The following is a 21,337-nucleotide window of genomic DNA, read 5'->3' on the forward strand; positions in this document are numbered from 1 at the left end:
TTAAAAACCATCAATAAGAGGAGAATCGTTGAACGAGATCAGAAATGTGTCTGGCGTTTAGTGCGGGTGTAAACCCTGTGACATAAAGTCAGCGACTGAACAGGGATTTGAACCCTGGACCCTCAGATTAAAAGTCAGATGCTCTACCGATTGAGCTACCCAGGCTCTGGGGTACCTGCTGTCCAGCGCCCCCCCCCCCATGTCTCTGAATAACCCACTGCACCAAGTGTGTGTGTTATGTGTGTGTGAGTGTGTGAGTCTGTCTGTGAGTCCCTGTGTTCTGTGTGTGTGTTCCCTGTGTGTGATTCTGCGTGTCGGTGTGTGAGTGAGTGTGAGTCTGAAAGTCACAGAACAGGTATACAGAAAACACAACGCACACACACTGAACACACAGCACACACACACCGAACACAGAGAGAGAACGAGAGAGAGAGAGAGAGAGAGAGAGAGAAACAGACAGAGACAGAGAGACACAGAGAGAGAGAGAGAGAGAGAGAGACAGAGAGAAAACACAAGGTACAGCAGGGTTATTCAGACAGCAGAGGCTACGCTGGGCAGCAGGTGCCCCAGAGCCTGGGTAGCTCAGTCGGTAGAGCATCAGACTTTTAATCTGAGGGTCCAGGGTTCAAGTCCCTGTTCAGGACACTGACTTTATGTCACAGGGTTTACACCCGCACTCAACGCCAGACACATCTCTGATCTCGTTCAAGGACTCTCCTCTCATTGATGGTTTTCAATAGATAAGTCCCAGATAAAAGTAACTTCAACTTTTGAAATAGTTTTGTTTTACAAACTCTCTCTGAATGTATAAAGGGCGCAGGGGAGGGATGTGCTGAGACCCACACCAGGATCAGGTTGATCAGTGCTGTGGGGAACACCCCCACACTTGCTGCCCATGGGTCGTCCACCTGATTCACCAAGTCTCCTCCTCCCTGCACAGATGCTGCCCGACCTGCTGAGTGGTTCCCATCCCCTCCTGGTTATGGTTCAGATCTCCGGAACCTGCAGTTGTTTAATGTCTGACGTTCGCCCCCGTTCCCTCAGCCGATAGATCTCCCTGGGACACATTGACTGCAGTGTCCTGGCCCACATCTCCCCCCCCCCCCCCCACAGTCCCGGGGCACATCTACGCTCCCGGGTGTCAGTGAGTCCGTTCTTCAACCTGCGTTGTTCATCCTTCTGTGTAATTCGGTGCATTGGGTCGGCGCTAAACAGCCGGTGTCTCGGTGTCCGTTTACACCACGGTCGGCAATGCGCTAAATTGGAAACTCAGCAAATCTCCCCCCTGTGCCCCTTTTGTGGAGAGATTTAAGAGAATCACTGTTGAAAAACAATAAAAATGACTTTTTAATTACATATCTATATAAAAAAAATAATTAAGAGGACCTCAGAATTCTTCAACAGGATCGGCTTTGCTGCTGGCCTTGAGTGTAGATGCAAAGCTTGTGACATAAAGTCAGCGCCTGAACAGGGACTTGAACCCTGGACCCTCAGATTAAAAGTCTGATGCTCTACCGACTGAGCTACCCAGGCTCTGGGGTACCTACTGCCCAGCGCGTCCTCTGCTGTCTGAATAACCTGCTGCACCAAGCATGTGTGTGTGTGTGTGTGTGTGTGTGTGTGTGTGTGTGTGTGTGTGTGTGTGTGTGTGTGTTCTGTGTGTGTGAGCCTCTGTGTTCTGTGTGTGTGATTCTGCGTGTCAGTGTGTGAGTGAGTGTGAGTCTGAAAGTCACAGAACAGGTACACATAAAATACAAAACACACACACTGAACACACAGAGGGGGAGGGAGGGTGAGTGTGTGTGTTACGTGTGTGCTACGTGTGTGTGTTACATGTGTGTGAGTCACTGTGTTCTCTATGTGTGTGTCTGAAAGTCACAGAACACGTACAGAGAGCGCAAAGCAGACACATATTAACACACAGCACATACACACGGAACATACAGAGAGAGAGAGAGAGAGACAGAGAGAGACAGAGAGAGGGAGAGAGAGAGAGAGAGAGAGAGAGAGAAAACACGCAGTACAGGAGGGTTAGTACAGCAGGTACCCCAGAGCCTGGGTAGCTCAGTCGGTAGAGCATCAGACTTTTAATCTGGGGGTCCAGGGTTCAAGTCCCTGTTTCAGGCGCTGACTCTCTCTCAGAAGCTTTGCATCTCCACAACACCAGCAGCAAAGCTGATCCCGTTCAAGAATTGTGAGGTCTTCTTAATTATTTCTTTTTATAGATATGTTCTTAAAAAGTCATTTTCTTTGTTTTTCAGTGGTGATGTTGTTAAATCTCCCTACGAATTACAAAGGGCGCACGGGGGAGATGTGCTGAGGTTCTTAGCGCATTCCCGACCGGAGGACCGTGGTTAAATTAAACCGAGACACCGGCTGTTTAGTGCCGACCCAATGCACCGAATTACACAGAAGGATAAACAACGCGGGTTGAAGAACGGACTCACCGAAACCCGGGAGTGTAGATGTGCCCCGGGACTGTGGAGGGGGAGGGGGGGGGGAGATGTGGGCCAGGACACTGCAGTCAATGTGTCCCAGGGAGATCTGTCGGCTGAGGGAACGGGGCGAACGTCAGACACTGAACAACTGCAGGTGCCGTAGATCTGACCATAACCAGGAGGGGACTGGAAACACTCAGCAGGTCGGGCAGCGTCTGGGCAGGGAGGAGGAGACGGTGAATCAGGTGGACGACCCAAGCACAGCAAGTTGTGGGGGTGTTCCCCACAGCACTGATCAACCTGATCCTGGTGTCGGTCTCAGCACATTCCTCCCCTGCCCTATTTATTTATCATAGAGAGTTTGTACAACAAAACTATTTCAAAAAGTTGAAGTTACTATTATCAGGGACTTATATATTGAAAACCATCAATGAGAGGAGAGTCCTTGAACAAGATCAGAGATGTGTCTAGCGGTGAGTGCGGGTGTAAACCTTGTGATATAGAGTCAGCGCCTGAACAGGGACTTGAACCCTGGACCCTCAGATTAAAAGTCTGATGCTCTACCGACTGAGCTACCCAGGCTCTGGGGTACCTACTGCCCAGCGCACCCTCTGCTGTCTGAATAACTCTGCTACACCAAGTGTATGTGTATGTGTGTGTGTGGGTTTGTGAGTCTCTGTGTTCCCTGTGTGTATGTCTGAAAGTCACAGAACACGTATACAGAACGGACAACACACACACATTAACACACAGCACACACACACGGAACATATACACACAGGAGAGACAGAGAGAGAGAGACAGAGAGAGAGAGAGCGAGAGTCAGAGACAGAGCACACGAAGTACAGGAGGGTTAGTCAGACAGCAGAGGATATGCTGGGTAGTAGGTACCCCAGAGCCTGGATAGCTCAGTCGGTAGAGCATCAGACTTTTAATCTGAGGGTCCAGGGTTCAAGTCCCTGTTCAGGCGCTGACTTTATGTCACAAACTTCACACCCGCACTCAACGCCAGCAGCAAAGCTGATCCTGTTGAAGAATTCTGAGGTCTTCTTACGTATATATTTTCAGAGATATGATCTTAAAAACGCATTTTATTGTTCTTCAATAGTGATTCTCTTAAATCGCTCCACAAAAGGGCACAGGGGGAAGATGTGCTGAGTTTCCTATTTAGTGCATTCTCGAACGTAGGGCGGTGGTTTAAACGAACACCTTGACATCAGCTGTTTAACGCAGACCCAACGCACCGAATTACGCAGAAGGATGAACAACGCGGGTTGAAGAACGGACTCACTGAGACCCGGGAGTGTAGATGTGCCCCGGGACTGTGGAGGGGGGGGGGGGGGGGAGAGATGTGGGCCAGGACACTGCAGTCAATGTGTCCCAGGGAGATCTGTCGGCTGAGGGTACGGGGGAACGTCAGACACTGAACAACTGCAGGGGCCGGAGTTCTGAACCATAACCAGGAGGGGACGGAAAACACTCAGCAGGTCGGGCAGCGTCTGGGCAGGGAGCAGGAGACTTGGTGAATCAGGTGGACGACCCAAGCACAGCAAGTGTGGGGGTGTTCCCCACAGCACTGATCAACCTGATCCTGGTGCGGGTCTCAGCACATCCCTCCCCTGCGCTCTTTATACATTCAGAGAGAGTTTCTAAAACAAAACTACTTCAGAGATGTGCCTGGCGGAGAGAGCGGGTCGAAACCCTGTGACATAAAGTCAGCGCCTGAACAGGGACTTGAACCCTGGACCCTCAGATTAAAAGTCTGATGCTCTACCGACTGAGCTACCCAGGCTCTGGGGTACCTGCTGCCAAGCGCGCCCTCAGCTGTCTGATAACCTGCTGCACTAAGTGTGTGTGTGTGTGTGTGTGTGTGTGTGTGTGTGTCTTGTGTATCTCTGTTTTTTCTGTGTGTCTATTTTCAGTGTGTTTGTCTGTCTGTCTGTGTCTGTGTGTAAGTGCGTGTGTGTGTGTGTCTGAAACTCGCAGAACACGCACACAGAAAGCACCGCACCCACACACATACACAGAATACACACACACACACACACACACACACACACACACACACACACACACACACACACACACACACACATATACACAGGATAGAGAGAACACACACAGTGTAGCAGGATATCAGACAGCAGAGGGCGCGCTGGGCAGCAGCTTCCCCAGAGCCTGGGTAGCTCAGTCGGTCGAGCATCCGACTTTTAATCTAAGGGTGCAGGGTTCAAGTCCCTTTTCAAGCGTTGAATTTATATCACAGATGTTACAACCGCACCTAACACAAGAAACATAGCTGATTCCTTTCAAGATTTCTCATCTAATTGATGGATATCAATGGACGTGTCCCAAAAACAATAATTTTTACTGTTTGAAGTATGTTGCAAAAACTCTCTGCGAGTTCATAAAAGGCACAGGAGATGATGTCCTGAGATTTACATCAGGATCCGGTTTATTATCATTGACGTGACGTGAAATGATGTTGTTTTGCGGCAGCAGTACAGGGCAAACACAGATGATTACTACAAGTCACTAAACAAGTAAATGGTGCCAAAACGGCATTAACGAGGCAGTGTGTGCCTCGTGGACAGTACAGTGGGCAGTAAAGACACCTACGTTAGACCATTGCTTGTTGACGGCAGCTCTGCCTTCAATACAATAATCCCAAGCAAGCTTGTTACCAAACTCCGAGACCTGGGTCTCCACACCTCCCTCTGTACCCGGATCGTTGACTTCCTGACCAACAGACCGCAATCAGTGAGGATGGGCAGCAATACCTCCGGCACGATTATTCTTAACACTGGTGCCCCACAAGGCTGCGTCCTCAACCCTCTACTCTACTCCCTATACGCTCATGACTGTGTGGCCAGATCCTGCTCTAACTCCATTGAGAAACTTGCAGATGATACCACCGTTGTAGGCCGTATGTCAAACAGCGATGAGTCGCAGGACAGGAAGGAGATAGAGAGCTTAGTGGAATGGTGTCATGACAACAACCTTTCCCTCAATGTCAGCAAAACTAAAGAGCTGGTCATTGACTTCAGGAAAGGGGGCGGTGTACACGAACCTGTCTACATCAATGGCACTGAGGTTGAGAGGGTTGAGAGCTTCAAGTTGCTGGGAGTGAACATCACCAGCAGCCTGTCCTGGTCAAATCACGTTGATGCCGCGGCCAAGAAATCTCACCAGCGCCCCTACTTCCTCAGGAGCCGAAGAAATTCCGTTTGTCCCTTTTGACTCTCACCAACGTTTACCGATGCACCATAGAAAGCATCCTCTCTGGATGTCTCACCGCTTGGTACGGCAACTGCTCTGTCCGGGACCGCAAGAAACTGTAGAGAGTTGTGGACACAGCCCAGCGCGTCACGGACACCAGCCTCCAGTCCTTGGACTCTGTCTCTACCTCTCGTCGTCTTGGTGAAGCAGCCAACATAATCAAAGACCCCACCCACCCGGGACATTCTCTCTTCTCTCCTCTTCCATCGGGTAGAAGATACAGGAGCCTGAGGGAACGTACCACCAGACTTAAGGACAGCTTCTACCCCACTGTGATAAGATTATTAAACGGTTCCCTTGTATAATGAGATGGACTCTGACCTCACGATCTACCTTGTTGTGACCTTGCACCTTATTGCACTGCACTTTCTCTGTAGCTGTGACACTTTACTCTGTACTGTTATTGTTTTTACCTGTACTACCTCAATACGCTCTGTACTAACTCAATGTAACTGCACTGTGTAATGAATTGACCGGTGCGGACGGTATCCAAGACAAGTTTTTCACTCTACCTCGGGACGTGACAATAATAAACCAATACCAATACCAATCATGGGTTCGTGGACCACTAAACCCGCAGAATAAGGGGTTTAGTCGGACAGCAGAGGGCGTGGTGGGCAGCAGGTACCCCAGAGCCTGGGTAGCTCAGTCGGTAGAGCATCAGACTTTTAATCTGAGGGTCCAGGGTTCAAGTCCCTGTTCAGGCGCTGACTTTATGTCACAGGGTTTACACCTGTACTGAACGCCAGCAGCAAAGCTAATCTTGTTAAAGAATTCTGAGCTCTTCTTAATTATTCCGTTTAAAAGATATATGCCAAAAGAGGATCACTTTGTTGGTTTTAAATATTTATGTTAGTTATTCCCGTGTTTGCACTACTTACATGTTTAATAATTTACAGTAATAATCTGTGTTTGCCCTGTACCGCTGTCGCAAAACAACACATTTCACGTCACGTCAATGATAATAAACCTGATTCTTATGTAACTTTCAGGACATCATCTCCTGAGCTCTCAATACATTCGCAGAGAGTTTTTACAACATATTTCAAAATGTAAAGCTTACATTTTTGGGAGGACATACCTATTAAAATCCATCAAAAAGATGAGAAATCTTGATCGAGATCAATTATGTTTCTTATGTTCGGATTAGTGCGGGTGTGAAGTTTGTGATGTAAAGTCAGCGCCTGAACAGGGACTTGAACCCTGGACTCTCAGATTAAAATTCTGATGCTCTGCCGACTGAACTACCCAGGCTCTGGGGTACCAGCTGCCCAGCGCGTCCCCTGCTGTCTGAACAACCTCGCTACAGTGTGTGTGTGTGTGTGTGTGTGTGTGTGTGTGTGTGTGTGTGTGTGTGTGTGTGTGTGTGTGTGTGTGTGTGTGTGTGTGTGTTGTTATTTCTGTCTGTGTTTTTTCTGTGTGTGTCTATGTTCAATGTGTGTGTCTGTGAGTAAGTGCCTGTGTGTCTGTGTCTGAAACCCACAGAAAATACACACACACACATACACACTGACGGAGAAAGAGAGAGAGAACACACGCAGTGTAGCGGATTATGAGACAGCAGAGAGGGCGAATGGTCAGCAGATACACCCCCCTTCCCCCCTCCACCCCCCCCAGAGCCTGGGGAGCTCAACCGGTAGAGCATCAGACTTTTAATCTGAGGGTCTAGGGATCAAGTCCCTGTTCAGGCGCTGACTTCACGTCACAGGGTTTACATCCACGCTCAAGGCCAGTAGCAAAGCTTATCCTGTTGAAGAATTCTGAGGTCTGGTTAATTATTTCTTTTCAGCGATGTGTAATTAACAAAGTTTTGTTTTTCAGCAGTTACGTTGTGAAATCTCTCGACAAGTTATAAAGGGCGCAGGAGAGAGATGTGCTGAGGTTCTAATTTAGCGCATTCCGGTCCGCAGGGCAGCAGTTTAAACGGATACCGAGACACCGGCTGTTTAACGCCGACCCAATGCACCGAATTACACAGAAGGATGAACAACGCGGGTTGAAGAACGGACTCACTGAGACCCGGGAGTGTAGATGTGCCCCGGGACTGCGGAGGGGAGGGGGAGGGGGTGGGGGTGAGGAGATGTGGGCCAGGACACTGCAGTCAATGTGTCCCAGGGAGATCTGTCGGCTGAGGGAACGGGGGGGAGTCAGACACTGAACAACTGTAGGGGGCCGGAGGTCTGAACCATAACCAGGAGGGGACTGGAAACACTCAGCACATCGGGCAGCGTCTGTGCAGGGAGGAGGAGACTTGGTGAATCAGGTGGACGACCCATGGGCAGCAAGTGTGGGGGTGTTCCCCACAACACTGATCAACCTGATCCTGGTGCGGGTCTCAGCACATCCCTCCCCTGCGCTCTTTCGACATTCAGAGAGGGTTTGTACAACGAAACTTTCAAAAAGTATGTTATTTTTGTCAATGACACACCTATTAAAAACCATCAATAAGAGGAGAATCGTTGAACGAGATCAGAGATGTGTCTAGCGGTGAGTGCCGGTGTAAACCCTGTGACATAAAGTCAGCGCCTGAACAGGGACTTGAACCCTGGACCCTCAGATTAAAAGTCTGATGCTCTACCGACTGAGCTACCCAGGCTCTGGGGTACCTGCTGCCCACCGCGCCCTCTGGTGCTCTGCTACACCGCTTCTGAGTGTGTGTCTTCTGACTGTGTGTGTGTGTGTGTGTGTGTGTGTGTATGTGTGTGTGTGTGTCTGTGTGATTATGTGTAGATATGTGCTCTGTGTGTGTTAGTCACACAGATAACACACACAGACAAAGCACACAGACACACAAGACACGGAACACACAAAGGTATGCACATAACACAGACAGCACACACACAGGCACATACAGACATTCCCCCCTCTCTCTCTCTCTCACACACACACACACACACACACACACACACACACACACACACACACACACACACACACACACACACACACACACACACACACACAAAGTGTAGCGGGTTAGTCAAAAAGCAGAGGGCGCGCTGGGCAGCAGGTGCCCCATAGCCTGGGTAGCTCAGTCGGTGAAGCATCAGACTTTCAACCTGAGGATCCAGGGTTCAAGTCCCTGTTCAGGCGCTGACTTTATATCACAGATGTGACAGCCGCATCTAAGAAAAGAAACATAGCTGATCCCGTTCAAGATTTCTAATTGATGGATTTCAATAGATGTGTCCCAAAAAGAATAATTTTTACTTTTTGAAGCATGTTGCAAAAACTCTCTACGAGTTCATAAAGGGCGCAGGAGATGACGTCCTGAGATTTACATCAGAATCCGGTTTATTAGCATTGACGTGACGAGAAATGTGTTGTTTTGCGGCAGCAGTACAGGACAAACACAGATAATTACTATAAGTTATTAAACAGTTAAGTCGCGCCAAAATGGGAATAACGAGGCAGTAATCATCTGGACAGTAAAGACACCTACGTTAGACCATTGCTTATTGACTACAGCTCTGCCTTCAATACAATAATCCCAATCAAGCTTGTCACCAAACTCCGAGACCTGGGACTCAACACCTCCCTCTGTAGTTGGATCCTTGACTTTCCATCCAACGGACCGCAATCAGTGAGGAGAGGCAGCAATACCTCCGGCGCGATTATTCTCAACACTGGTGCCCCACAAGGCTCCGTCCTCAGCCCTCTACCCTACTCGCTATCCACTCATGACTGTGTGGGCAGATTCTGCTCTAATGCCATCTGCAAGTTTGCAGATGATACCACCGTTGTAGGCCGTATCTCAAACAGCGATGAGTCGGAGTACAGGAAGGAGATAGCGAGCCTAATGGAATGGTGTCATGACAACAACCTTTCCTTCAATGTCACCAAAACAAAAGAGCTGGTCATTGACCAGGAAAGGGGGGCGGTGTACATGCACCTGGCTACATCACTGGTGCTGAGGTTGAGAGGGTTGAGACCTTCAAGTTCCTGGGAGTGAACTTCACCAACGGCCTGTCCTGGTCAAATCACGTAGATGCCACGGCCAAGAAAGCGCACCAGCGCCTCTACTTCCTGAGGAGGCTAATGAAATTTGGTTTGTCCCCTTTGACTCTCACCAACTTTTACTGATGCACCATAGATAGCATCCTATCCGGATGTCTCACGGCTTGGTACGGCAACTGCTCTGCCCTGGACCGCAAGAAACTGCAGAGAGTTGTCGACACAGCCCAGCGCGTCACGGACACCAGCCTCCCCTCCTTGGACTCTCACTGCCTTGGTGAGTCAGCCGGCATAATCAAAGACCCCACCCACCCGCGACATTCTCTCTTCTCTCCTCTTTCATTCGAGTAGAAAATACAGGAGTCTGAGGGCACGTCCCACCAGGCTCAAGGACAGCTTCTACCCCACTGTGATTTGATTACTGAACGGTTCCCTTGTAGAATGAGATGGACTCTAACATCACGATCTACCTTGTTGTGACCTTGCACCTTACTGCACTGCACTTTCTCTGTAGCTGTGACACATTACTGTGTATTGTTATTGTTTTTACCCTGTTCTACCTCAATGGACTCAATGTAACTGCACTGTGTAATTAATTGACCTGTACGATCGGTGTGCAAGACAAGTTTTTCACTGGACCTCGGTACAAGTGACAATAATAAAGCAATACCAATACCATACCAATCATGGGTTCGTGGACCAGTAAATCTGCAGTATAACGGTTTAGTCGGACAGCAGATGAACGCTGGGCAGTAGGTACCCCAGAGCCTGGGTAGCTCAGTCGGTAGAGCATCAGACTTTTAATCTGAGGGTCCAGGGTTCAAGTCCCTGTTCAGGCGCCGACTTTATGTCGCAGGGTTTACACACGCACTCAACGCCAGCAGAAAAGCTGATCTTGTGAAAAATTCTGAGCTCTTCTTAATTATTCCGTTTAAAAGATAAATGCTAAAAAGGTCACTTTATTGGTTTTAAATATCTATGTTGGTTATTCCCATGTTTGAACTACTTACTTGTTTAATAACATAGTAATAATCTGTGTTTGCCCTGTACTGCTGCCGCAAAACAACACATTTCACGTCATGTCAGTGATAATAAACCGGATTCTTATGTAAGTCTCAGGACATCATCTCCTGAGCTCTCAATAAATTCCCAGAGAGTTTTTGCAACGTATTTTAAAATGTAAAAATTACTTTTTGTGGGGACATACCTATTAAAATCCATCAATTAGATGAGAAATCTTGATCGAGATCAATTATGTTTCTTACACTGGGATTAGTGCGGGTGTGAAACGTGATGAAAAGTCAGCGCCTGAAGAGGGACTTGAAACCCAGACCCTCAGATTAAAAGTCTGATGCTCTACCGACTGAGCTACCCAGGCTCTGGGGTACCTGCTGTCCAGCGCGTCCTCTGCTGTCTGAATAACCCCGCTACACGCTGTGTGTGTGTGTGTGTGTGTGTGTGTGTGTGTCTGTGCGTGTGTGTGTCTGTGCGTGTGTGTGTCTGTGCGTGTGTGTCTGTCTGTCTGTATTTTTTCTGTGTTTCTATGTTCTGTGTGTGTGTCTGTGTCTGTGTGTAAATGCGTGTGTGTGTGTGTCTGAAACCCACAGAACATGCCCGCAGAAAGCATACCACACACACAATAACACACGACATACACAGAATACACACACACACACACACACACACACACACACACACACACACACACACACACACACACACACACAGATAGAGAGAAAACACGCAGTGTAGCAGGTTAGCAGACAGCAGAGGGTATGCTGGGTAGTAGGTACCCCCGAGCCTGGGTAGCTCAGTCGGTAGAGCATCAGACTTTTAATCTGAGGGTCCAGGGTTCAAGTCCCTGTTCAGGCGCTGACTTTATGTCACAAGGATTACACCCGCACTCACCACCAGCAGCAAAGCTGACCACGTTTAACAATTCTAAGATCTTCTTAATTATTTCTTTTAAGAGATATGTTCTTAAGAAAGTCATTTTATTGTTTTTCAACAGTTATGTTGTGAAATCTCTCTACAAGTTACAAAGGGCGCTGGAGAGAGATGTGCTGAGGTTCTAATTTAGCGCATTCTCGACCCTAGGGCCGCAGTTTAAACGGACACCGAGACACCGGCTGTTTAACGCCGACCCAATGCACCGAATTACACAGAAGGATGAACAACGCGGGTTGAAGAACGGACTCACTGAGACCCGGGAGTGTAGATGTGCCCCGGGACTGTGGAGGGGAGGGGGAGGGGGTGGGGAGATGTGGGCCAGGACACTGTAGTCACTGTGTCCCAGGGAGATCTGTCGGCTGAGGGAACGGGGGAACGTCAGACACTGAACAACTGCAGGTGCCGGAGAACTGAACCATAACCAGGAGGGGACTGGAAACACTCAGCAGGTCGGGCAGCTTCTGTGCAGGGAGGAGGAGACTTGGTGAATCAGGTGTACGACCAATGGACAGCAAGTGTGGGGGTGTTCCCCACAGCACTGATCAACCTGATCCTGGTGTCGGTCTCAGCACATCCCTCCCCTGCGCTCTTTATACATTTAGAGGGAGTTTGTACAACAAAACTGTTTCAAAAATTAAAAGTTATGTTTACCTGTGACACATCTATTAAAAACTATCACTAAGAGGAGAATCGTTGAACGAGATCAGAGATGTGTCTGGCGGTGAATGCCGGTGTAAACCCTGTGACATAAAGTCAGCGCCTGAACAGGGACTTGAACCCTGGACCCTCAGATTAAAAGTCTGATGCTCTACCGACTGAGCTACCCAGGCTCTGGGGTACCTACTGCCCAGCGCGCCCTCTACTGCTCTGCTACACCGCTTCTGTGTGTGTGTGTGTGTGTGTGTGTGTGTGTGTGTGTGTGTGTGTGTGTGTGTGTGTGTGTGTGTGATTATTTGTGTGGATATGTGCCCTGTATGTGTTAGTCTGTGTGCGCGTTCTGTGCCTTCTGTGTTTCTCACACACACATAACACACACAGACAAAACACATACAGACACACAACACACACAAAGAATACACACGCATGCACTTAACACACAGAGCACACGTACACAGGCACACACAGACTCTCACACACACCCTCGCACTGACACACACACACACACACACACACACACACACACACACACACACACACACACACACACACACACACACACACAGTGTAGCGGGTTAGTCGAACAGCTGAGAACCCACTGGGCAGTAGGTGCCCCAGAGCCTGGGTAGCTCAGTCGGTAGAGCATCAGACTTTTAATCTGAGGGTCCAGGGTTCAAGTCCCTGTTCAGGCGCTGAATTTATATCAGATGTTACAGCCGCACCTAACACGCGAAACATACCTGATCCTGTTCAAGATTTCTCATCTAATTGATGGGTTTTAAAGATGTGTTCCAAAAAAAGTGATATTTACTTTTTGAGGTATGTTACAAAAATTCTCTACGAGTTCATAAAGGGCGCAGGAGACGATGTCCTGAGATTTACATCAGAATCCGGTTTATTATCATTGACGTGACGTGAAATGTGTTGTTTTGGGCCGCAGTACAGGGCAAACACAGATAATTACTATAACTTATTAAACAGGTAACTATTGCCAAAACGGGAATAACGATTTAGTGATCATCTGGAGAGAAATGACACCTACGTTAGACTATTGCTTATTGTCTACAGCTCTGCCTTCAGTACAGTAATCCCAGTTACCAAACTCCGAGACCTGGGACTCAAAAGCTCCCTTCAACAGACCGCAATCAGTGAGGACAGGCAGCAATACCTCCGGCACGATTATTCTCAACACCGGTGCCCCACAAGGCTGCGTCCTCAACCCTCTACTCTACTCCCTATACACTCATGACTGTGTGGCCAGATTCTGCACTAAATCCATCGAAAAATTTGCAGATGATACCACCGTTGTAGGCCGTATGTCAAACAGCGATGAGTCGGAGTACAGGAAGGAGATAGAGAGCTTAGTGGAATGGTGTCATGACAACAGCCTTTCCCTCAATGGCAGGGAAACAAAAGAGCTGGTCATTGACTACAGGAAAGGGGGCGGTGTACATGCACCTGTCTACATCAATGGTGCTGAGGTTGAGAGGGTTGAGAGCTTCAAGTTCCTGGGAGTGAACTTCACCAACAGCCTGTCCTGCTCAAATCACGTAGATGCCGCGGCCAAAAAAGTTCACCAGCGCCTCTACTTCCTCAGGAGCCTAAGAAGTTCCGTTTGTCCCCTTTGACTCTCACCAACCTTTACGGATGCACCATAGAAAGTATCCTCTCTGGATGTATCACGGCTTGGTACGGCAACTGCTCTGCCCAGCACCGCAAGAAACTGTAGAGAGTTGTGGACACAGCCCAGCGCATCACGGACAACAAACTCCCCTCCTTGTACTCTGTATCTACCTCTCGTAGTCTTGGTGAAGCAGCCGGCATAATCAAAGACCCCGCCCACCCGGGTCATTCTCTCTTCTCTCCTCTTCCATCAGGTAGAAGATACAGGAGCCTGAGGGCACGTCCCACCGGACGGAAGGACAGCTTCTACCCCACTGTGATAAGACTATTGAACGGTTCCCTTGTACAATTAGATGGACTCTGAACTCACGATCTACCTTGCGACCTTGCACCTTAATGCAGTGCACTTTCTCTGTAACTGTGACACTTTACTCTGTACTGTTATTGTTTTTACCTGTACTACCTCAATACGCTCTGTACTAACTCAATGTAACTGCACTGTGTAATGAATTGACCTGTATGATCGGTATTCAAGACAAGGTTTTCACTGTACCTCGGTACAAGTGACAATAATAAACCAATACCAATACCAACCATGGGTTCGTAGACCACTAAATCTGCAGTATGACGGGTTTAGTCGGACAACAGAGGGCGCGCTGGGCAGCAGATACCCCAGAGCCTGGGTAGCTCATACCCCAGAGCCTGGGTAGCTCAGTCGGTAGAGCATCAGACTTTTAATCCGAGGGTCCAGGGTTCAAGTCCCCGTTCAGGCGCTGACTTCATGTCACAGGGTTTACACCCGCACACACTTTTGCCAGGAGAAAAGCTGATAATGTTGAAGAATTCTGAGCTCTTCTTAATTATTTCGTTTAAAATATATATGCGAAAAAGGGCCAATTTATTGATTTTAAATTGTTATGCTAGTTTATTCCCGTTTTTGCTCTCCGTAATTGTTTAATAACTAATAGTAATTTTCTGTGTTTGCCCTGTAATGCTGCCGCAAAACATATTACACGCCACAAATCTGTGATAATAAACCTGATACTGATGTAAATCTCAGAACATCATCTCCTGCGCTCTCAATAAATTCGCAGAGAGTCGTTACAACTGTTACGCCAAAAAGTTCTTTTGGATCTTAAAGATAGAGATATCAGGAAACACAGTCTTTGTTCTTCCGTCAGATGCAGGGACAGAATGAGAAGGAACAAATGCACCATTAGACACTCGCACTTGGGAATCACAGAATGTGGGGGGAGTCACAACAGGGGTGGAGTGCTCACACTCACGCACACACACGCAACGAACTGGTACAACTGTTCAGGGAACGAACAAATACGTTGTCTGGACCCCCCCCGAATCTGGACAAAGAACGGTTCTACGCTACTGGGAATCTACTTAGGACGCTCATCGACCCCTGTGGAAGTCCACCCTCTCACCTGTGGCTCGACCCCGGCAGCAATCGGAAAAGCTGCCCGCGTGTACCATCTTTTACAGGGCTGTTGCTGGGTGCGGCCCGCTCAGGGTAATTCAAACAAGCCAATGAATCAGAGTCAAGAACAAAGGCGGGTTACAAGCCAATCCTTAGGTGTGCTCTTAATGGGTGGGGCGGAGCCGGTCCCTTGATTGACAGTGGTGTAGCTTCCGATCGGATAGGCAATGCTAGAAATCGACCATGGGGGTCAGTAGTGTTGTCACTGTCACCTGACCCCTGGCCTTTTATACCACAACAACATATTTCAAAAAGTAAAAAATACTTTTCTTTTTAGGACATACCCATGAACAAGATGTGAAATCTTGAACGAGATCAGCATATATTTCCGGAGTTGGGATTAGTCCCGGTGTAAACCCTGTGACATAAAGTCAGCGCCTGAACGGGGACTTGAACCCTGGACCCTCAGATTAAAAGTCTGATGCTCTGCCGACTGAGCTACCCAGGCTCTGGGCTACCTGCGGCCCAGCGCACCCTCTGCTGTCCGAGTACATCCGTAATCCTGCGGATTTCTTGGTCCACGAACCCATGATTGGTATTGGTATTGGGTTCTTATTGTCACGTACCAAGGTACAGTGAAAAACCCGTCTTGCATAGACATCGTACAGGTCAATTGATTATACAATGCAGTTACATTGAATCCATTGAGCTAGTACAGGGAAAAGCGATAACAGTGCAGAGTAAAGTGTCACAGCTACAGAGAAAGTGCAGTGCAATAAGGTGCAAGGTCACAACAAGGTAGATCGTGAGGTCAGAGTCCATCTCATCGTATAAAGGAACCGTTCAATAGTCTTAACATAGTGGGGTAGAAGCTGTCCTTAAATCTGGTGGGACGTGCCCTCAGGCTCCTGTATCTTCTACCCGATGGAAGAGGGGAGAAGAGAGAATGTCGCGGGTGGGTGGGGTCTTTGATTATGCCGGCTGCTTCACCAAGACGACGACAAGTAACGGCAGAGTCCAAGGACGGGACTTTGTTGTCCATGACGCGCTGGGCTGTGTCCACAACTCTCTGCAGTTTCTTGCGGTCCTGGGCAAAGCAGTTGCCATACCAAACCTTGATACATCCAGAGAGGATGCTTTCTATGGAGCATCGGTAAAAGTTGGTGAGAGTCAAAAGGGACAAACCGAATTTTTTTAGGCACCTGAGGAAGTAGAAGAGCTGGTGCGCTTTCTTGGCCGTGGCTTCTACGTGATTTGACCAGGACAGGCTGTGGGTCATGTTCACTCCCAGGAACCTCAAGCTCTCAACCCTCTGGACCTCAGTAGCTTTGACATAGACAGGTGCGTGTACACCGCCCGCTTTCCTGAAGTCAATGACCAGCTCTTTTGTTTTGTTTACATTGAGGGAACGGTTGTTGTCCTGACACCATTCGACTAAGCTCTCTGTCTCCTTCCTGTACCCCGACTCATCGTTGTGGGAGATACGGCCTACAACGGTGGTATCATCTGCAAACTTGTAGATGGATTTAGTGCAGAATCTGGCCACACAGTCATGAGTGCATAGGGAGTTGAGTAGAGGGTTGAGAACGCAGCCTTGTGGGGCACCGGTGTGGAGAATAATCGTGCTGGATGTATTGCTGCCTGTCCTCACTGATTGCGGTCCGTTGGACAGGAAGTCAAGGATCCAGTTGCAGAGGGAGGTTTTGAGTACCAGGCGCCGAGTTTTTGTAACAAGCTTGTTTGGGACTATTGTACTGAAGGCAGAGCTGTAGTCAATAAGCAATGGTCTACGTAGCTGTCTTTCCTCTCCAGATGATTACTGCCTCGTTATCCTCGTTTTGGCACTATTACCTGTTCAATATCTTCTGGTAATTACCTGTGTTTGCCTGTACTGCTGCCGCAAAACAACACATTTCTCGTCACGTCAATGATAATAAACCGGATTCTGATGTAAATCTCAGGACATCATCTCCTGCGCCCTTTATGAACTCGTAGAGAGTTTTTGCAACATACTTCAAAAAGTAAAAATCATTTTTTTTGGAACACATCTATTGAAATCCATCAATTAGATGAGAAATCTTGAACGGGACAAGCTATGCTTCTCGTGTTAGGTCCGGCTCTGACATCAGTGATATAAATTCAGCGTCTGAATTGGGATTTGAACCCTGGACTCTCAGATTAACAATCTGATGCTCTGCCGACTGAGTTACCCAGCATTTGGGGTACCTGTTGTCTAGCATGCCCTCTGCTGTTTGAGTAACCCGCTACACTGTGTGTGTATGTGTGTGTGTGTGTGTGTGTTTGTCTGTGTGTCTGTGTGTCTGTGTCTGTGTGTCAGTGAAAGTGTTTGTGTCTGTGGGAGTGTTTGAGAGTGTCTGTGTGTGTGTCTGTATGTGTGTGTTGTGTATGTATGTGCATGCGTATGGGTGTTACGTGTGTTGTGTGTCTGTATGTGTTTTGTCTGTGTATGTTATGTGTGTGAAAAACACAGAGAAAGCACACACACACACACACACACACACACACACACACACACACACACACACACACACACACACACACACACAGAGTCGGAAGACACACACTCAGAAGCGGTGTAGCAGAGCACCAGAGGGCGCGGTGGGCAGTAGGTGCCCCAGAGCCTGGGTAGCTCAGTCGGTAGAGCATCAGACTTTTAATCTGAGGGTCCAGGGTTCAAGTCCCTGTTCAGGCGCTGACTTTCTATCACAGGGTTTCGACCCGCTCTCTCCACCAGACACATCTATAATCCCGTTCAACGATTCTCCTCTTATTGATGGTTTTTAATAGATGTGTCACTGATAAAAATAACATACTTTTTGAAAGAGTTTTGTTGTACAAACTCTCTCTGAATGTCTAAAGAGCGCAGGGGAGGGATGTGCTGAGACCTACACCAGGATCAGGTTGATCAGTGCTGTGGGGAACACCCCCACACTTGCTGCCCATGGGTCGTCCACCTGATTCACCAAGTCTCCTCCTCCCTGCACAGACGCTGCCCGACCTGCTGAGTGGTTCCCATCCCCTCCTGGTTATGGTTCAGAACTCCGGCATCTCAGTTGTTTAATGTCTGACGTTCCCCCCGTTCACTCAGCCGACAGATCTCCCTGGGACACATTGACTGCAGTGTCCTGGCCCACATCTCCCCACCCCCTCCCCCTTCCCTCCACAGTCCCGGGACACATCCACACCCGGGTGTTAGTGCGTCCGTTCTTCAACCCGCGTTGTTCATCCTTCTGTGCAATCCGGTGCATTGGGTCGGCGTTAAACAGCCGGTGTCCCGGTGGCCGGTTAAACCACGGCCCTACGGTCGGCAATGCGCTAAATTGAAAACTCAGCACATCTCTCCCCTGTGCCCTTTTGTGGAGAGATTTAAGAAAATTATTATTGAAAAACAATAAAAAAACGTTTGTAAGAACATATCTATGAAAATAAATAATTAAGAAGACCTCAGAACTCTTCAACAGGATCAGCTTTGTTGCTGGCGTTAAGTGCGGGTGTGAAGCTTCTGGCAGAAAGTCAGCGCCTGAACAGGGACTTGAACCCTGGACCCTCAGATTAAAAGTCTGATGCTCTACCGACTGAGCTACCCAGGCTCTGGGGCACCTGCTGCCCAGCGCAAACTCTGCTGTCTGACCAACCCCGCTGCACCGCGTGTGTTCGCTCTCCCTCTCTCTCTCCGACTTTGTATATATATGTGTGTGTGTGTGTGTGTGTGTACTTGTGTGTGTGTCTGTGTGTATCCTGTGTGTATGTCCTGTGTGTTAGTGTGTGTGTGTGTGTGTACTGTGCATTCTGTGTGCGTGTTCTGGGAGTATCAGACACACACACACACTTACACACAGACACAGACAGACAGACAGACAGACAGACAGACAGACAGACACACACACACACACACACACACACACACACACACACACACACACACACACACTCAGAATACCAGCGGGGCAGCGGGTTATTCAGACAGCAGAGGGCGCACTGGGCAGTAGGTACCCCAGAGCCTGGGTAGCTCAGTCGGTAGAGCATCAGACTTTTAATCTGAGGGTCCTGGGTTCAAGTCCCTATTCAGGCGCCGACTTTATGTCGCAAACTTGACACCCGCACTAATCCGAACGCAATAAACATAATTGATCTTGATCAATATTTATCATCTTATTGATGGTTTCTTAATAGGTATGTTCCCCCAAAAAGTAATTTTTACATTTTGAAATATGTTGGAAAATCTCTCTGCGAATTTACTGAGAGCGCAGTAGATGATGTCCTGAGATTTACATCAGAATCCGGTTTATTATCACTGACATGACGTAAAATGTGCTGTTTTGCGGCTGCAGTATAGGGCAAACACAGAAAATTACTTGAAGTTATTAAACAAGTAAGTAGTGCAAAACGGGAATGACCCAACAAAACTATTTAAAATCAATAAAATGACCTTTTTCTTTAGCATGTATCTTTTCAACGGAATAATTAAGAAGAGCTCAGTATTCTTGAAGAAGATCAGCTTTGCTACTGGCGTCGAGTGTAGGTGTAAACCCTGTGGCATAAAGTCAGCGCCTGAACAGGGACTTGAACCCTGGACCCTCAGATTAAAAGTCTGATGCTCTACCGACTGAGCTACCCAGGCTCTGTGTAGCTGCAGCCCAGCGCGTCCTCTGCCGTCCGAGTAAACCCGTTATACTGCGGGTTTAGTGGTCCACGAACCCATGATTGGTATTGGTATTGGTTTATTATTGTCACTTGTACCGAGGTACAGTGAAAAACTTGTGTTGGATACCGATCGTACAGGTTAATTCATTACACAGTGCAGTTACATTGAGTTAGTACAGAGTGCATTGAGGTAGTACAGGTAAAAACAATAACAGTGCAGAGTAAAGTGTCACAGCTACAGAGAAAGTGCAATGCGATAAGGTGCAAGGTCAAAACAAGGTAGATCGTGAGTTCAGAGTCCATCTCATCGGATAAAGGAACCGTTCAATAATCTCATCACCGTGGGTAGAAGCTGTCCTTAAGTCTGGTGGTACGTGCCCTCAGGCTCCTGTATCTTCTACGCAATGGCAGAGGAGAGAAGAGAGAATGTCGCGGGTCGGTGGGGTCTTTGATTATGCCGGCTGCTTCACCAAGACATAGAGAGTCCAAGGAGGGGAGTCTGGTGTCCGTGACGCGCTGGGCTGTGTCCACAACTCTCTGCCGTTTCTTGCGGTCCTGGGCAGAGCAGTTGCCGTACCAAACGGTGAGACATCCAGAGAGGATGCTTTCTATGGTGCATCGGTAAACGTTGGTTAGAGTTAAAAGGGACAAACGGAATTTCTTAGGCTCCTGAGGAAGTAGAGGCGCTGGTGAGATTTCTTGGCCGCGGTATCTACGTGATTTGACCAGGACAGTCTATTGGTGATGATCACTCCTAGCAACTTGAAGCTCTCAACCCTCTCAACCTCAGTGCCATTGATGTAGACAGGTGCGTGTACACCGCCCCCTTTCCTGAAGTCAATGACCAGCTCTTTAGTTTTGCTGACATTGAGGGAAAGGTTGTTGTCATGACACCATTCCACTAAACTCTCTATCTCCTTACTGTACTCCGACTCATCGCTGTTTGACATACGGCCTACAACGGTGGTATCATCTGAAAACTTGTAGATGGATTTAGTGCAGAAACTGGCCAAACAGTCATGAGTGTATAGGGAGTAGAGTCGAGGGTTGTGGACGCGGTCTTGTGGGGCACCCGTGTTGAGAATAATCGTGCCGGAGGTATTGCTGCCTATTCTCACTGATTGCGGTCTGTTGATCAGGAAGTCAAGGATCTAGTTAATGAGGGAGGTGTTGAGTCCTACGTCTCGGAGTTTGGTAACAGGCTTGCTTGGGATTATTGTATTGACGGCAGAGCTGTAGTCAATGAACAATGGTCGAACGTAGGTGTATTTACTGTCCAGATGATCACTGCCTCGATATTCTCGTTTTGACGCTATTACCTGTTTAATATCTTCTGGTAATT

At 48.3% G+C, this 21,337-nt stretch overlaps 19 non-coding genes across 19 annotated transcripts; 11 read left to right on the forward strand and 8 right to left on the reverse strand.

Annotated features, from left to right (window-relative positions):
• The first annotated feature begins 571 nt into the window (after positions 1 to 571).
• Positions 572 to 645, forward strand: trnak-uuu (transfer RNA lysine (anticodon UUU)). Its single transcript has one exon. It is a non-coding gene; the product is annotated as a tRNA-Lys (tRNA).
• Positions 646 to 1,460: 815 nt separating this feature from the next.
• On the reverse strand, positions 1,461 to 1,533 carry trnak-uuu (transfer RNA lysine (anticodon UUU)). The gene has a single exon. It is a non-coding gene; the product is annotated as a tRNA-Lys (tRNA).
• Positions 1,534 to 2,053: 520 nt separating this feature from the next.
• trnak-uuu (transfer RNA lysine (anticodon UUU)) lies at positions 2,054 to 2,127 on the forward strand. Its single transcript has one exon. It is a non-coding gene; the product is annotated as a tRNA-Lys (tRNA).
• Positions 2,128 to 2,947: 820 nt separating this feature from the next.
• trnak-uuu (transfer RNA lysine (anticodon UUU)) lies at positions 2,948 to 3,020 on the reverse strand. Its single transcript has one exon. It is a non-coding gene; the product is annotated as a tRNA-Lys (tRNA).
• A 315-nt stretch (positions 3,021 to 3,335) lies between these two features.
• trnak-uuu (transfer RNA lysine (anticodon UUU)) lies at positions 3,336 to 3,408 on the forward strand. The gene has a single exon. It is a non-coding gene; the product is annotated as a tRNA-Lys (tRNA).
• A 749-nt stretch (positions 3,409 to 4,157) lies between these two features.
• On the reverse strand, positions 4,158 to 4,230 carry trnak-uuu (transfer RNA lysine (anticodon UUU)). The gene has a single exon. It is a non-coding gene; the product is annotated as a tRNA-Lys (tRNA).
• A 2,121-nt stretch (positions 4,231 to 6,351) lies between these two features.
• Positions 6,352 to 6,424, forward strand: trnak-uuu (transfer RNA lysine (anticodon UUU)). Its single transcript has one exon. It is a non-coding gene; the product is annotated as a tRNA-Lys (tRNA).
• A 1,816-nt stretch (positions 6,425 to 8,240) lies between these two features.
• On the reverse strand, positions 8,241 to 8,313 carry trnak-uuu (transfer RNA lysine (anticodon UUU)). The gene has a single exon. It is a non-coding gene; the product is annotated as a tRNA-Lys (tRNA).
• Positions 8,314 to 8,737: 424 nt separating this feature from the next.
• Positions 8,738 to 8,810, forward strand: trnae-uuc (transfer RNA glutamic acid (anticodon UUC)). Its single transcript has one exon. It is a non-coding gene; the product is annotated as a tRNA-Glu (tRNA).
• A 1,627-nt stretch (positions 8,811 to 10,437) lies between these two features.
• trnak-uuu (transfer RNA lysine (anticodon UUU)) lies at positions 10,438 to 10,510 on the forward strand. The gene has a single exon. It is a non-coding gene; the product is annotated as a tRNA-Lys (tRNA).
• Positions 10,511 to 11,470: 960 nt separating this feature from the next.
• Positions 11,471 to 11,543, forward strand: trnak-uuu (transfer RNA lysine (anticodon UUU)). Its single transcript has one exon. It is a non-coding gene; the product is annotated as a tRNA-Lys (tRNA).
• Positions 11,544 to 12,378: 835 nt separating this feature from the next.
• On the reverse strand, positions 12,379 to 12,451 carry trnak-uuu (transfer RNA lysine (anticodon UUU)). Its single transcript has one exon. It is a non-coding gene; the product is annotated as a tRNA-Lys (tRNA).
• Positions 12,452 to 12,897: 446 nt separating this feature from the next.
• On the forward strand, positions 12,898 to 12,970 carry trnak-uuu (transfer RNA lysine (anticodon UUU)). Its single transcript has one exon. It is a non-coding gene; the product is annotated as a tRNA-Lys (tRNA).
• A 1,631-nt stretch (positions 12,971 to 14,601) lies between these two features.
• Positions 14,602 to 14,674, forward strand: trnak-uuu (transfer RNA lysine (anticodon UUU)). The gene has a single exon. It is a non-coding gene; the product is annotated as a tRNA-Lys (tRNA).
• A 1,091-nt stretch (positions 14,675 to 15,765) lies between these two features.
• Positions 15,766 to 15,838, reverse strand: trnak-uuu (transfer RNA lysine (anticodon UUU)). Its single transcript has one exon. It is a non-coding gene; the product is annotated as a tRNA-Lys (tRNA).
• Positions 15,839 to 17,970: 2,132 nt separating this feature from the next.
• Positions 17,971 to 18,043, forward strand: trnak-uuu (transfer RNA lysine (anticodon UUU)). Its single transcript has one exon. It is a non-coding gene; the product is annotated as a tRNA-Lys (tRNA).
• An 825-nt stretch (positions 18,044 to 18,868) lies between these two features.
• On the reverse strand, positions 18,869 to 18,941 carry trnak-uuu (transfer RNA lysine (anticodon UUU)). The gene has a single exon. It is a non-coding gene; the product is annotated as a tRNA-Lys (tRNA).
• Positions 18,942 to 19,350: 409 nt separating this feature from the next.
• Positions 19,351 to 19,423, forward strand: trnak-uuu (transfer RNA lysine (anticodon UUU)). Its single transcript has one exon. It is a non-coding gene; the product is annotated as a tRNA-Lys (tRNA).
• A 476-nt stretch (positions 19,424 to 19,899) lies between these two features.
• trnak-uuu (transfer RNA lysine (anticodon UUU)) lies at positions 19,900 to 19,972 on the reverse strand. The gene has a single exon. It is a non-coding gene; the product is annotated as a tRNA-Lys (tRNA).
• Positions 19,973 to 21,337: the final 1,365 nt, after the last annotated feature.

The sequence above is a fragment of the Pristis pectinata genome, chromosome 44 (genome assembly GCF_009764475.1).
Source record: "Pristis pectinata isolate sPriPec2 chromosome 44, sPriPec2.1.pri, whole genome shotgun sequence".
NCBI lineage: Eukaryota > Metazoa > Chordata > Chondrichthyes > Rhinopristiformes > Pristidae > Pristis > Pristis pectinata.